We start from the raw sequence: 15,392 nt of genomic DNA, 5'->3' as shown, positions 1-15,392 counted from the left end.
CCTACGCACTGGGCACAGTGTTAAGTGCTGGGATATGAAAGTCAACAATACTGATGAGGTTCTTGCTTTCACTGAGCTAACATTCTAATAAAAGGGACAAACAACAAACCCAGTAAACCACTTTATCAACCAAAGAGCTATGGAGAAAACACAGTGGGTAAGATGTCTGGAGAGAGGCTGGGGATCATTTGCCCGAGTAGCGTGTCGAATGGGGAGAGGCGTGAGCAGAGCCAGAGGGAATACCACCCCCCCCACTTCTGTTGTCCCTGCTGAGAATTTTCCCTGAACCTCCCTTTACCCCCAACCTTGAATCTCCCTTCTTTGTTTTCCTTCTTTCTTCACACAGACAGTGGCCCACAGACTCCAAATGTCCCTGCAGGTGGGCTGTTCCAGACCCAGACAAAGGACGAGGGAGCGGGAAGCCCATTTTGGGCTCTCAACCCAAGACACAGCTTCCAATTCAGCTCACTGTTAGCAGCCACATACGTGCATTTCGGCTTCCATCTGCCTTATTATGCTTGTCTTAGTTCTCGGCTGTCTCAGAACTACTTGGGAAGGGAAGAGAACTCTGATGATTAAGATGAAAGTTTTTATATGATAAAAACCTTCCCTCCCTCAACAGACCTCAAAACTAAATTAGGAACCACTATCCTAATCTATCAAACCTGTCAACCTTAATGAAAAATCTTTCAAATCTTTTACTTAGTAGCTCCAAAGACACTGCTAGGGGTGTGACTGAGAAGTCTGGCCCAAATGGTATAATAAGGCAAATTCAACAGAAGCCGTGAGTATCGGGGGATGGGATGAGGAACGGGAAGATTTCAGTGCCAGCGTCGAACCCTAGAGCCCACAGGTCACAGTTGGGAGCCACAAGGAGGAAGATGGAGACATGTGAAATCTTCAGGCATTCTTAGCTTTTGATTTCATATCTACAGTCTTTTTTTTAAACCATGCTAGAAAAAGAATTGCTTGATTTATCTTCGAAGAATTTAAAAGAGTTCTCAATATATTTACACACTAGCTTCACAATTTCCTTAGGAGACAGGATGGGACTCTAACGTTATCGGGGAGAAATATTAATGGCCTGGTTACTATCTACAGGGCTCAATTCTGAACATCAGGGAAATTTTTTTAAAAATGCCAATGAATAAGATAAATGGTCCCTGACCTTGAATGCCTTACCTTCTATCTAGAAAGTCTTCTCAGACCCCCTAAAGCATTATGTATCAAAAAAAGGAAACACCAGAGGCATGTCAGATATATGGTAGAGATTTTTAAAGATGCTTCTAGAGTTCAGGGCGAGAACAGCATCTGTTGAAATCAAGAAAAACAATGGTTTCATGGAGGAGTGTAGAGATAGGACAACACGTTAAAAACCCCACCAACACACGCAGGAGAAACTGAAGTCAGAGACCACACCTCTGGTAGAAGCTTCTAGAACACAAGCCCTGTGTACCGCATGTCTTTGTGCAGTCCTTCTGTGCTTGGCATTACATTCTACCCTGGGACATTCTACCCTGTGTCCTAACTCCAAGTAGCACCCAGAATGGGTCCTCTGTTTCCCGAGATCTCCCACGGGTCCATGTGGCTGCCCACTTTCCAGCCAGAAGCTGTTGACCATGATGCCCAGGACACGCTCCACCCACAGTGCCATCCTGACGGCGCTGCTTTGCTACAGGGCCGATGCGAGGCCCAGACTCTCCCCTGACATCCCCCTGTGAAACTCTGCTGACACGATGGGGCTTGCAGAATTCTACCACAGACATCGTCTTCTCCCTTGTTAAGTCCCGAGCTTGATGGGGGGGACAGGGAGTAACTGTTCACGGTGGGGACAGTTCATAGCAATTACAACGTCCTCGCTCTCTGAAAGAGGGCTAAGGCCGGCCAGGGCAAAGGGGGCAATGGAAAGGGGCAGGTGGGCTGGCTCTTCCTGCCTGAGATATACGGGCTGCCACAGTCATATTTTTTCTGGCCGCAGACATGTTGCTATGGAACCAGGACTGCCATTGCGACTTGGCCTCTAGCAAAGAAAATCACATCACTGGCAGGAGCGTTTTCCCAGATTTCCCTTAAAGGGATACCATCGAGCACAACAGTGGGCTTGTTCCAGGGTCCAGCCTCCTGCAAACCATGGAACGGAGCCCAGCCTCTCAGGTTCTACGAGGCGAACCTACGTGGGGCGTGTGGGCGTCCACCGTACGAGCCCAGAGTGTGCCGACCAGCCTCTGAGAGGCTTTTTACGTTTTGTTTCATTTCCTGCAACTGGTAAGAGCAAACAGCCCGGGGTATTTTGGGGGTAATGATTTGGTGCCTCCCAACTGTCAGCTTCAACCACTTAGCACCCCAGAGGGAACCAAAGAGGCCCCCAAGTGGTGGGCATGCACTCAGGGGGCCCCAACTTTATCTCTCTTGCTTCAGGCCTCTCCAGCAACTTCTTCTTTACTAAGTGACTAGTACAGAGCAGGCATGGGAGGTGTCCCCTCCCCACTCTGTGGAGGCCCTAAACTGTCCTTTATTTTAGTCTTCATCCATCAGTTGGTTCCGTGGAGGCCCTGAGGTTCTCCAGAGAGCAGCAGTGCTCACGTCCCACATCATACTCTGGTGTGCTCTGGGGATAAACCTGTTGTTGGGCTCTTCTTAGATAAGAGGAAGAAATGGAAACCCCAAAGTGGAGACCTCTGATGGACACACATTCACCCACATCACGCAGTTCAGCACAGGATGATCAGGATGAGAGAAGGAAGCAGTCGATGGCCAGTGAATTAGCAACCCATGTTCCAAATCCCACTCTGGACAATGGCAGAAAGCCGACTACCTCTGCACCCCGCTGAGAAGCCATCAAGTTCCTTAATAATGATCCCAGTTAGAGCAGAAGAGAAGCCCCCATTCATTAAGCTACAATGATTAAGTTGACAAGTGGGATAAAATAATAGACACAGGCTCTCAAGACTATACTTAGACCATCCCCAGGTGAGATGAAATGTGGAAATGAGTGCACTTAGCTCACCAAACTAAATGAACGCGACCCAGAGCCCGCTCCGGCATAGGCATCCTTGAAAAAGCCGCAGATAAGCTCGCCTACTAGGATTCCAGTGCACGATCAGTCTCACGCCTCCCTCCATCATACACCACAACTGCACGCTCACGTGAAAAACAGTACAACTTTTTTCTTTCTTTCTTTCTTTTTTTTTTTTTTTTAAATGAAGAAATGTTTCTCCGTAAGCCTCAGAGACTGCGGGTCAAATCTATGCTGCCTGATACGGAAGCCTGTAGGCGCTTCTCTGCAGGTGCATGCAATCTGGCGCGGGGGAGGGGGCGGTGCGGGTCCGCAGCTGGCCAGACCCTGCAGGTGCACCGCACTTTCTAGCTGCAAAACAGAGCACCACCCCCGCCCGGACATGTGACACAGAACTTTGCAAATGCAGAGGCTTGGGACGCACCAAGGAAAATACGCCCTCTGGGAGTAGGTCTGTAACAGAAGTGTTCTGGATTTGTCCCCTCCGTCCACTTGGTAGTAGCCAAGCACGATTACTGCAAAGTTAACTAGTTAAACAGCATCCCTCCTAATGCATGCCTTGGAAGGATGTTATTCGGTCTAACCACCTACAGCTCTGTAACCTCAGAAATAAAGGGGATTTGAAAGACAGATCTGTGCAGGGTGGGTTGGGGCGGGGGTGGGCGGAAAGCAAGGGGAGACCACCATGCGTCTGGAAGTCAGAGCACTTCTCAACATCCCAGCTCTGCTGCTGTCCAAGAGGTCCCTAGATGGGGGATGGGAGGTCCTCTGAGCCTCAGTGGCCCCAGCTGTACAGAAGGGCTTTGCCAGATGGGCTCTAAAGTCCCATCTCACGTTCACATCTTATTACTCTCTGTCATGATATTCACGAGACAGTGTGTCACATGAACAAAACGGATGGTTTCTCCTCGCCCACAGTATTTCTATGCATCAGTCATTGAGAAAAAGAGAAACCTCCCTCTCTCCTCCTCCCTGTAAGCTGGACAAGATAAGCACAACAATGGTAATAATTCCTAAGAGGTAAAACGTGTACAGCAAAAAGAAATGGCCGAAAAATACAGGAGTGAAACCGTCCTTTCTGAGGGAAGAGATGTGAGGAGTAGAAAGAACGCTTTGGTGCCAAGTGGGAAATGCATGCTTTCAAGCCCTTTTCTTGGAGCATCATGAGAACTGGATAAAATTTTGATGGGAAAATATATAAAATAGATTTTATGTAAAACAAGATACATATAAAAGATAAAGTAATCTCCAAAATATATAAAAGGGTTAAAGGATCACTCACCCTAGGAAAACAGCAAACTGGTTTCGTTTCACCCAGAAAAAGGACTAATTTCTTTGGAAAACTGGAAGAGAAAGAGATTTTAAATAAACAACATGAAATCCTGCCGCTTTGACATTAAGTAGGTGCAATGCTGATGCCTGATGGACGGTGCACTCGCTACACGAATTTTGAAAACAGAGCTTTGAGCATTTAATATGTACGAAGTAAGCCTGTGCGCGACTCGTTTATCACGACACGAGAGAACCTCGCGACAAAACGGGGGCTGAGGGTCGTGCCTGGGAACTCATGTATCACGTGGGTCTTTTAAACTATGTCTGCAGCCCCACTGTGGGGCTAACTGAGGATGTCTTAATAAGTGCCCAGCGTACCCCGTGACTGCCCTGGGCCCTTTCCCCACACACCTTCCCCACCCCAAAATGGCACCCCCCCACCGCACGCCCCCACCACTGAAGCCAGTCACCCCAAAGGGGTCTGTAACGCGGCTCAGGGGGAAATGTGGACTTGGCAGAGAGACGCCGACTGAGTAATCCCGTGAGGAAGCCACAGTGTTTGGGATCAACTGTGGGAAAGAGCTGAGCTGATGTGAGTGTTGGAAGCGGAAGCCTGAAAGACAAAGAGAGATAAGGGGGTGACAGCAACAGATTGTGTAATCTACATCACATAAGGAACTCAGCTCAAGATCCAAGTTTTTAGAAACTTCCAGAGACTGTTTTAAAGACGCCTTGGCAGGTTTAGGAGAGGATGTGAGGCAGAGCTGCTTCCCGGACTGGCAAATCGTTCAAGACCCCAGAACTTTGGGATGAGGTCTGCGGGCTCCAAGAAGACCACGGCTTGCCCTACAAGGAAGGGAGCGCTGTGGCCGCTCAGGCCGCGGGGACGGTCTCCTCCTTGGGATGTCCACGGGCTGCAAGTTCCCAGACCCGGGATTCTGCATGGTGCTCCCCCCAAGTCCCAGAGACCAGCCTGCCCACTAGACTGTCCCACAGGCCTAGGGGGTGGCAGGGCGACTCAGAGTGTGTGGTTCTGCCTCCTGAGAAGCTCAGAGTCTCGCTGAAAACAGTTGCAGGAGCAAAAGATGGTACACGCTGGTACAAGCTCTGAGCACCTTCTTTTTAAAGCAACACTTTAGAATCCGCTCACATACATTAACCTTTTCAGCCTAACGGCAGCAAGATGTCTACGGCAAGAACCAGCAAGATGAGAAAAGCTAATTTCAGAGTCAGACCCGAGCCTGCCTCTCAGCTCAGGTGCACATCAGCTGTGGGACTCAAGTTGTATAAACTCTCAAAATGCTCTCCCCTGTGGCAATACGAGTGCCCACTTCCTAGCCCGTTCCACGTTCTCAGGGCAGCATCTGGCCTGTGGGAGAGACTGGGAGAAAGAAACCACTTTTGCACCATGTGGCACGAGGCCTTTCTAGGTCTGCATCAACCCGGAAGACACAGGAGAGATTTTTATAACCTGCCAGGATGTGAGTACCTGTATTGCCCTCGCTTGTGCCCCAACCTCGCAAAATTAGAGGAGTCGAATGAGAGCAGAGCAAAACATGTACTGTGAGTAATTAGAGAACACACTTGAGGAAAAAAAAACAAAGAAAATAAGTCAGTAGGCCCCACTAATAATCACTATGAACATCTCGCTTATGTGGCTTCGGGATCTCTCCTACAGTCAGGTACACAGAGTTTATTAGACAAATACTTACATAAATAAAATTATACACATACCTGTAATTTACTCCTAACATATTATGACAGCACTCGTGCTGTTTTGCAGCTGAGGATATTTTCCTTATTATATTACAAACCTCTTTTAATAGCAATAAATCCATCCCCATCATCATTCTTTTTTTTTTTTTTTTTTAAGATTTTATTTTTTAAGTACTCTCCACACCCGGCATGAGGTTTGAACTCACAACCCCAGGGTCAAGAGTCACCTGCTCTCCTGACTGAGCCAGCAAGGTGCTCCCCTATCCTAATGCTTGACTCCTCCATTCAAAGAATGAACCATTAGATAAATATTTCTTGAATGTACAGAGTCTACCGACATGCCCCCACGTTTACGAGAAATGGCTACACGTGGTAGCACACACTTCTTTCTTCTTTTACATTTCTGTCAAGATCGAGCAAAGCAAACTGTGATAAATTTCAGAAATCTCAACAACAAAAAACTGTTTGGGTTTGTGTGGGTGTCCCTGAGACTACAAACCGGCACGAAACACCACAGGGAACATCGCCAATGACAATATTTGGTGAGTTTCCAATATATTGGAAGAGGACAATGCTTTAAAGCCTCGGGCTGAGGGTAGACAGAGATGCCAACGGTCCAACTATGAAATCCCAAGTGTGACATTACGGGAGTGTCCTGTTCTCAGCGTGATCACGGTGAAGTGACTTAATGATACAAAGGTAAACTGAAAACCACAGAGTCTTGACTAACCTTCAAAATTATAATTGCATTACGTCAACTTTAAAAAACCTAAAAAAAAAAATCAGGATTTACCATATTTAGAAAACATCAAGAGGTAGAACGTTTGTACAGACTCAGTATTTCTAGTTTCCTCCTCGAAGGGAATGGTTGATTTGGTAAAACATATGTGATACAGTTTTGCTTCAGTTGCACGACATATCCTTGTCCTCGATTGAGAAAATCGTGCCATGCCTCAAAATGTGACTGACTAGCAACATTTCAGGAAAATACCACTTTTGAGGGGAGGCTGAGGGAGTGAATGTATCCCCATGATCTGCAAAGAGTGTGGGGCTAATGCCTCCCCCAGTTAGGAGGCACCCTAAGTACTGTTGACATCACTTGGACAAGCAGGCAGGCGGTGGGGGACGGGGAGGGAGCAGCCAAGAAAGGCAGGACTGAATGTTGGCATCAGAAAAATGCCAAATCCACTACCAGCTAGAAAATCTCGGAGGGGCCCAAAGTGGAGGAACAAAGGAGAGAAATGTTAACAGTTTGATCTGTGAAACCACGAATGGACAGGCGATGGCCCCTTTGCGTGCTACCTTCCAACAAAAATTCTCTAAGACTTTATCCTTCACCCAGCTGATGCAATTTTGGGGGGGAAGTGACAGTCTGTGAAGGAGTCATGCTCTTGGAAGAGATTTCTACTGTTCTATTTTGACCACGTGGAATAGTCGATGTTAGAAGGTAAGAACACAGATGTTAGATTTTAGCACTGGATAGAATCAGAGAAACATTTCAGCAACTCACACCAGCGACTTTCTACCACAGAATACAGACTGAGCTACTCCTCTCAGATCTCTTTCGATGGTACGATTCAGGAGCCGGTGGGCTGTCCCTAGATCTGACAGTGAACTTGTTAAAGGAAGGGAGATTTTGCTTTGCTTAACTCTCTTGTGGTCAATGCTTTCTCCATGAGAAAGAACCAGATGGTTGGGCCATGTTGTGTGCTAGGCAATGTTTCTTCTATGCAGTCAAGGCTAAACGATGCACCTCCTTAACTTTGCTTTAGAAAGGTCCTTCCTATCTTTGATGGTGTACATGGGATGGCCCAGTATGCATTCTGTATAGCAGACCTGTAGAGCCATGGACAATTGTGAATTCTAACATCCCTGTCTGCTGGTGTGCCTCTGGCAAGTACGACCTAGCCAGGAAAACTGGGCTGATGCCATACATTCCACACTTACGATATATTTTTGGACTACTGACTTTGGAAATTTTTGTATTCTCATTGTATTATCATGTGGTATCATCCTGGCTAACCACACTGGATGCCTTCCCATTAGCTTCTAGCATGTTCCAAGTGGCTATTCCGTGCCGACAAGATGGCACCTGTCATCTCTGATGTTCCCAAACACTCTGCAAAATAAGTTCTCTTAGCCCCATTGTTCAGAGGAGGAAAACGAGGCTCAGGACATGCAAGCTACCCGAGGTCACATAACCAGTCACTGATGAAGTGAGAATGCAAAGCAGGCACCACACGTGGGGATTTTTACAAAAAAGCTGCGATACGCCGCATTCTGTCGACCACACAAAACAGAGCACTCGCTCTCACCGAATACGCCGATGCTCCTTTTCCAAGTGGCTGTATGGGGGCGGCAAGCAAGGATGCCAGAAGAGTCATCCAGGCTATTGTGTGGCGAGCACGGCGTCAGTCGTCCAACAGGTGCTAGGCAAGCATTCTCCGTGCAGAACAGCAGCACCAAAGTGCTGACAGTCGCAACGACACAAAATGTAGCCTTGGCAAGTTGGTCTAACAATTACTTTGCATCATTCTGATTACGAACTGCAAGCATGCAATCAACAGCTCAGAGACGATCTCAAATGATCTCCATCAGCATTTTACTTGACTTATCAAAGCGTGGCAGATGGAGCGCACGCTCGTCTGACCTCGACTCAATGTTAATGACCCACACGCCAAGAATGTGCCAGGACAATAATGATGCAAGAGCGTCAGCCTTGCTGGGGGCCCTTGGTTACATTACGGGCATTTTATTTCGTTCCGTGTTTCCATCTATTACCTCAGAGTAAAAAAAAAAAAAAAAAAAAGTAATATTTATGTGTTTCCCATCCGATCTGTTTACCCCCCGTCAAACTCAATTCAAAGATTCAAGTAAGTTTACAAATTCCCCAGGCTTAATATCGCAAGTCGTACATCCCTCTACAAAGAACACTTCCCATTTTCCGTTATACATTTTTGTGGGATGTGCTCCCCAGTTGTGGCCCAGCTCGGAGAGCTTGGAATTTACATCATTTATTTCTGTCTTCCCAACCCCTGGCCCAGTGTCCGGCCTCTACGGCAGACATTCAAAATATGCAGAAATGAATGAATTCTCACTGGACCGTGAAGAAGAAGGCTGCTTACTGAAAGCATGAAGGAGGCCAAGTTGTTCTGAGAAATCACCAGGACTTCAAAGGGCAGGGTCTGAATTCTAAAACTTGTCTTCAAACTGGAAAGATAATGGCATATACATACCAGACATTTAGTGGAAAATTGCTCTTAGGGAGTAAAAATACACAAATATCAAAGTTAAAAAAAAATACAGCCCTCATGCTGACTAAAGAAGATCATCTACAGAGAGACCATCCCAAGAGAGCTAACCTCAACAGCAAAGCTGATAACTGAGGAGGGAGATGGCATCTGGAGAATGGTTCCCAAGGAGAGTAATTAAAATCACTGGAGGTTAGAGTGCCAGATCTGGAAGAGAAGGACTGACGATTGGATTATGGGGCAGTGGGCTGGGAGGAAGAGAGGTCAACTTCCCTTCTCAGAAAGTTAAGGGAAAGAACTACCAAGTGTTCAACGTATCAGCACTATCGCGACCAATGCCTATCACTTCACTGACACATCTCAGTCGGGGCAGTAAGAGTCTATGAAATGGGGCAAGGAGTCTATTTTGCTTTTAGGTAAGTATGGTATCTGTAGGAAAATGTGAGGAGGTTCCTCCATTAGTGGGATCCTATTTGGATTATACAAAATGACTTATAAGAAAATATCTTCAGGTAGATGCCACTCCTGGCTTGATGATTTCTTGGGTATCTGTGCGTGGGTATGAGTGTGTGTGTGTGTGTGTGTGTGTGTGTAGGATTTCCAATGGTCTCAAAGAGTATTATCTATAGTAATAAGGTGATATATAAATATAGTAAATGTTTACTCTTCTTGAATTGCCAAAACATGCCATGTAGACTTTTCAAAGGCAGTGTCCTGTCCCTATAGCTCAACAATTCTTCAAGCAGTCAGCATACGTTTATTGTAGGCGCAGCCAAAAGGCGAAACAGATGATGAAACAAAATCAGCAAAACCAACAGTATCTCAGAATTCCAAACTTGGCAATCACTGCCTTGGCAAAGCTGCACCTTGGACTTGGAGGGAGGAGTAAGAGAAGCAGAATGCTATTTTTAGGGTAAAAGGCAGCAAGGTTTTCATGCTGCACACTCTCAGGCCATGCCCCTGCCATACAACTCCTCTCACTGCTGTTCAAGATCACAGCAACCTTACCCAAGTTCAGTGTCAACAGGAAGAGCACCGGGGAAAGGCTAGAGTTAGGGACGATGACTCTGCAGGGGCTCCCTGCACAGAGCCATGTCTCAGCCACGTCTCAGCCTCCTCTGGCACCAGCACAGGGGAGTGCTGGGTGCAGAGCTACCCGCCCACCAAATAACAAAGGCCAAAAGGATACATTGTTGGGGGCAAGCTTGAAAAGCTATCCTACGTGTATCTATGTGAGCTTTATAGTTTGCAAAGTGCTCACCATAGAGTGAACAGATAGCTGTCAACATTGTTATATTATAGATGAGATTTTTTAAAAAGGGTATCTTAAATGTCTACAACAAGCCAAGGGCTCACAAACTTTCCCAGGAAAGGGCCAGAAAGCAAATGTTTTAGGCTCTGTGGGCCTGATGATCTGTATCATAACCACACCACGGAAGCCACAAACTATACTGTCCCAATGGACATGGCTGGGTTCCAATAAAGCTTTATTTACAAAAACAGGTGGGGGTAGCATTTGGCCCACAGCCCAGAGTCTGTCAACCCCTGGTCCAGAATATCATCATGTTGGGAAATGAGAAGACATCATCTCAGCTTCCTCCTTTTCCCCCAAATAGATTATATTGCTGTTTATGTGGAAATTAATAAAGGAAACCTCATTAACGTAGACTTGGGAGACTAGAAGGGGAGGCTGGTGAGGAGGAGCTGTACCACTCAGCATCAATTGTAAGAAAATTGTTAATTACAGACCCCAAGACAAGAATCATCAGCAGAAAAGAATCCTCAATTACAGGTCCCAACAGGGAGAGATGCACGTCACATCTCCTATAATTCAACCACCCCTGCAACTCAACCAGTGAGAAACAGTCATCACCTTGAGCCCTTGTTCTTCCCCAATAGATCATTCCACACAACCCCTCCCAACTTCCTCCTTCTCCATAAAATAACGTTCTTCTTCTTTGTTTGTTGGACTTGCCTATTTCTGTAGCTTCCACATCCCAAATAGTCTTTTTTTTTTTCTGACAAGTAACTGAAAGTTTTATTTTTAAGGTTAATACTTCGTACAAAGTTAGATGGTAATACCACACACACAGTGTCCAAAAGCAGTGAGTGACTTAGTTAAACACCCCTCACGGTAAGCGGCAAGGGCAGATCTTTCAATACGAGATGGAGCTCTACAGACTGGCAAGTCTCCGTGTGCTCATCTCTGCGTCACATATGTGCCAACAGAATGGGCTGCCCCACAGGACACTGGATAAACGTTCCTCAGCTTCCCCAAGTCGTGTGCTACCCAGGTAATCAAGAGAACACCTGTGCAACCACAAAAAAAAACTAACAACCTGATTAAAAAAATGGGCAAAGGACTTGAACTGACATTCCTATGGGGAAGATACATGAGTGGCCAACAAACCCTTGAAAAGTTGCTCAACATCCCCATCAAAGCCACGGTGAGGTCGCTCACACCCATGACGGTGGCCATTCACAAACAACGATGAACACAAAGCAATGAAAACAGAAAATAACCATGTTGGCCAGCATGTGGAAAAATTGTCCCTCTCAATACCCGAAACCTGGAGGCCATTTGCTAAGTGAAGTAAGCCAGTCATGAAAAGACAAATACTGCATCATTCCACCTATCTGAGGTGCTCAGAGCATAAAATCCACAGAGACAGAAAGTGGAACCAGTCGGCGGTGGATGGGGGTGGAGGGGAAGAGTGTGTGGAGGGTTCCTGCCCAATGAGTTCGGAGTTTCAGTTTGGGAAGATGAAAAGCGTCCTGGAGATGGACAGTGGTGTAGTTGCACATCCAGGTGAATGAACTTAATGTCAGTCAACTGCGTACTTAAAACTAGTAAATCCTAGGGGCGCCTAGGTGGTTCAGTCAGTGAAGCGCCTGCCTTCGGCTCAGGTCATGATCCCGGGGTCCTGGGAGTGAGCCCCGCGTCGGACTCCCTGCTCAGCCAGCCGGGAGTCTGCTTCTCCCTCTGCCTCTGCCCCTCCTCCCAACTCCCACTCATACGCTCTCGTGCGTGCTCGCTCTCTCTCAAAATAAATAAATAAAATCCTTAAAAATAACAGTAAATTCTATGTTACATATATTTCCCCACAATTAAAAAAACAAACAAACAAACAGCTTCATGAACACTTGGCCCTCCGTGGGAGCTTTTCAAGTGATTTATTTGGACCAGGATATACCAAAGACGTCCAAGTCACTCTTGCTTGAGGTGGCTGATTTATGGGAGGTAGCTAAGGAGATTGAGGATTCTAGGAAATCAGTGAAAATTTGAGAGCCTTCCCATCTAGGAACCATTTGGACTAAAAGGGAATATGATGACTCAGAGTGAACTCTGCACAGAATTGTGATATGGCCAGGATGCCGGCAATATTCTGAATGTTCTATCCCCAAAGATTCCATTTGACAGTAGACCAGGAGGAACGTCAATTATAGACAGGAATAAAAGCTAGGGAAGTTTACCTCCTTGATGGAAGGTGCAAAGCAAGGTAAAAGGCTAAAAAAAAAAATCCTGGTAATTAAGACACAGCAACTCTATCTTCTTTTAGGATCACAGTGAGAAATTCACCATCTCCAGGTAAGAGTAAATCTCTCTCTCTCCCTAACCTTGCTCTCCTTCGCCACCCACATGGGACCACCATTAGTTGACCAGCATGAAATGTAAGTTCCTCTGAATCTAATTCAGCATAACACTTAATGCCATATCGCATGCATAAGAGGTGACCTCATGAAAGCTGTCTTTATTTAGCATTATTCCATGGATTACTCAGGTATCATCCTTGCAAAAGTCAAGCTAATTAAGGGCTGCATTTCCTACTACAAGCAGAATGACGCTGAGTCATGGTTTCTCAGCTGAAGGAAAATGGTACCACTTCTTCCCGTATTTTATTTATTTATTTATTTATTTGACAGAGAGAGATCACAAGTAGGCAGAGAGGCAGGCAGAGAGAGAGGAGGAAGCAGGCTCCCTGCTGTTCTTCCCGTATTTTTGATAAGAAATAGGAAGATACCTCCAAGCCAGCCCAACCCTGAGAGAGGAGAAAAGTCCTATGGCCAGGCTGCTGATGGAGGACATTGGTGATCACCCTGAGGTGATAACCGACCTTTTGTTACAGGTAAGACAGAGGGCTACGGCTTTCCAACTCAGTTACCCAAAACGGTCATCAAAGCTTCCATATCTCCCAGTTAAACTGCAATGTTTTCTGGCTATTAGAGTTTTAGCCATATATAGGAAAATGTAGTTTACATTGGAGGGTACACATCTCTTCTTACTATTTCTGAGAGTTTTTGTCAGAGAATTCAAAGTATTGAACAAAAACATGTATATGAAAAAAAAAGGGGGGGGGGAATTCAGGGTAAGGGTGTATACCAGATACTGAGAAAGCTAAAGCCAGCAGCGTGCAGGAAAATGTTGAAGAACTAGCTGGAGGGGAGAGGGGAGCCCCGATTTGTAGTGTTTGCAGATGTCTGTAGTATAAACATTCCCACCATGGCCGATTTCAAGCTAACAACACGGTGCCAACCTGCGCTCCAAATTCCTCAAAATGGAACAGTTGGCTTGTGAGAGCCAGTGAGTCTCGCTCCAACACACACCACTGGCTGAAACCCATCTCCATCATCCCACCAAGATCAATAAACCCCGTTTCCTATCTAAAATAACCCTGCTCCCCCACCAAGGCTAAAGTCGGTCAGGAATCAGGCCTCTTCATATCCACCAGAAGATATCTGTTCCCCACATTCTTCTTTCTTTCTTTCTTTCTTTCTTTCTTTCTTTCTTTCTTTCTTTCTTTCTTTCTTTTAAAGATTTTATTTATTTATTTGTCAGAAAGAGAGAGAGAGAGAAAGCACACAAGCAGGCAGAGAGGCAGGCAGAGGCGGAGAGAGAGGCAGGCTCCCCGCCGAGCAAGGAGCCTGATGTGGGACTCGATCCCAGGACTCTGGGATCATGACCCGAGCCGAAGGCAGCGGCTTAACCCACTGAGCCACCCAGGCGTCCCTCTTTCTTTCTTTCTTTCTTTCTTTCTTTCAGTGTTCTCATCTTGAATAAACCACACTCAAGTCCAATCTCATGTAAGAAACCTTCTCCGACGGCTCTGAGATCTTACGAGCTCTTCTCTAGTCCGAGTTGCACCAGCACGTCGAGTCTACTGTCCTCTCATGGGATTCTAGAGGGCCGGGTTCCTTGAAGGCAGGGGGAAGTTCTCACAGTGCTGGCTAAGCGCAGGGCAGGGTCTGACCTGGCCTGAACTCACTGAAACCCACTGGCATGACTGGTGGGGCTAACTTCTGCCCAGACAGCTCCAGTGAGTTCGCTCTCCTGCTGTGCACTCCTGTGCACACCCAATGCCCACCAAAGGAGGGAGGGAACGAATATTGGTTGAGCATCCAATTCCTGCAAGACCCTGTGCCTGGAACTTGGTCCCTAACACCATTCCTCGAGAAAAGGCATCTGAGCTCACTGGAGAAAGGGCTGATTCCGAGACTGGGGCAGGGAAGGGTCAAGATGAGCATGAAGGAAATGCTCCAAAACACCAGCACCATGACTGGAGCGTATCAGAGGGAAACAGGAGACAATCTCCCTCATATGCTTGAAAGAGCTCCCAGTGGCCCAGACTGGAACGACGTGCACCACAAAGTAAATAGCAATGTACTAGCACTAGATCATGACCTATAGTATGAAATAGACCCCACACGCTCACAGAGATACAAAGAAAGGACAGAATAAATTTGTGAGTGGGGGAAGAACAGACCAGTCTCCGTGTACAAGAATTCTGAAAACTCTGTGTAGATACTCAGATACTGTGTAGGAACCTAGCTCCCCTCTCCTTAGATGAGGGGGTTCTTTCCCAAGATGGGGGTGTGTGTGAAAAGAGTACCTTGAAAGTGTCGAAAACCTGACACACGCCACCTCAGCAGGGAGATCAAGTGCCAGATAGCCACGGGAAGTCACACCGACAGTGTGTGCCCTTGATATGCACGGTCTGGGAGAGAGATAGGGCAATCGACCAACTTCGAGAAGTACTCATCAGTCATTTTGTAGACTGTCCCTCAACCGGAGTTTTTCTAATCATAACAAAAACAGAGGAAAAACCCCAATTGAGGGACATTCCACAAAACGACTGATC

General features: G+C 46.5%; 1 protein-coding gene across 11 annotated transcripts in view; it reads right to left on the bottom strand.

Moving 5' to 3' along the window:
- The window catches only part of ATXN1 (ataxin 1), a 411,273-nt gene that overhangs the window by 185,998 nt on the left and 209,883 nt on the right, over positions 1–15,392 (bottom strand). For 10 of the 11 annotated variants that reach the window (XM_047735220.1, XM_047735223.1, XM_047735229.1 and 7 more), the window contains one exon: positions 4,299–4,359. The exons of the other annotated variant lie outside the window; for it this stretch is intronic. The gene's annotated coding sequence lies outside the window, so the exon portion shown is untranslated. The remainder of the gene's footprint in view (positions 1–4,298; positions 4,360–15,392) is intronic. 11 annotated transcript variants of the gene reach the window in all.

The sequence above is a fragment of the Lutra lutra genome, chromosome 6, assembly GCF_902655055.1.
Source record: "Lutra lutra chromosome 6, mLutLut1.2, whole genome shotgun sequence".
Classification (NCBI taxonomy): Eukaryota; Metazoa; Chordata; class Mammalia; order Carnivora; family Mustelidae; genus Lutra; species Lutra lutra.
Note: the sequence above shows the minus strand (reverse complement) of the source record. Positions and strands in the feature narration are given on the sequence as shown.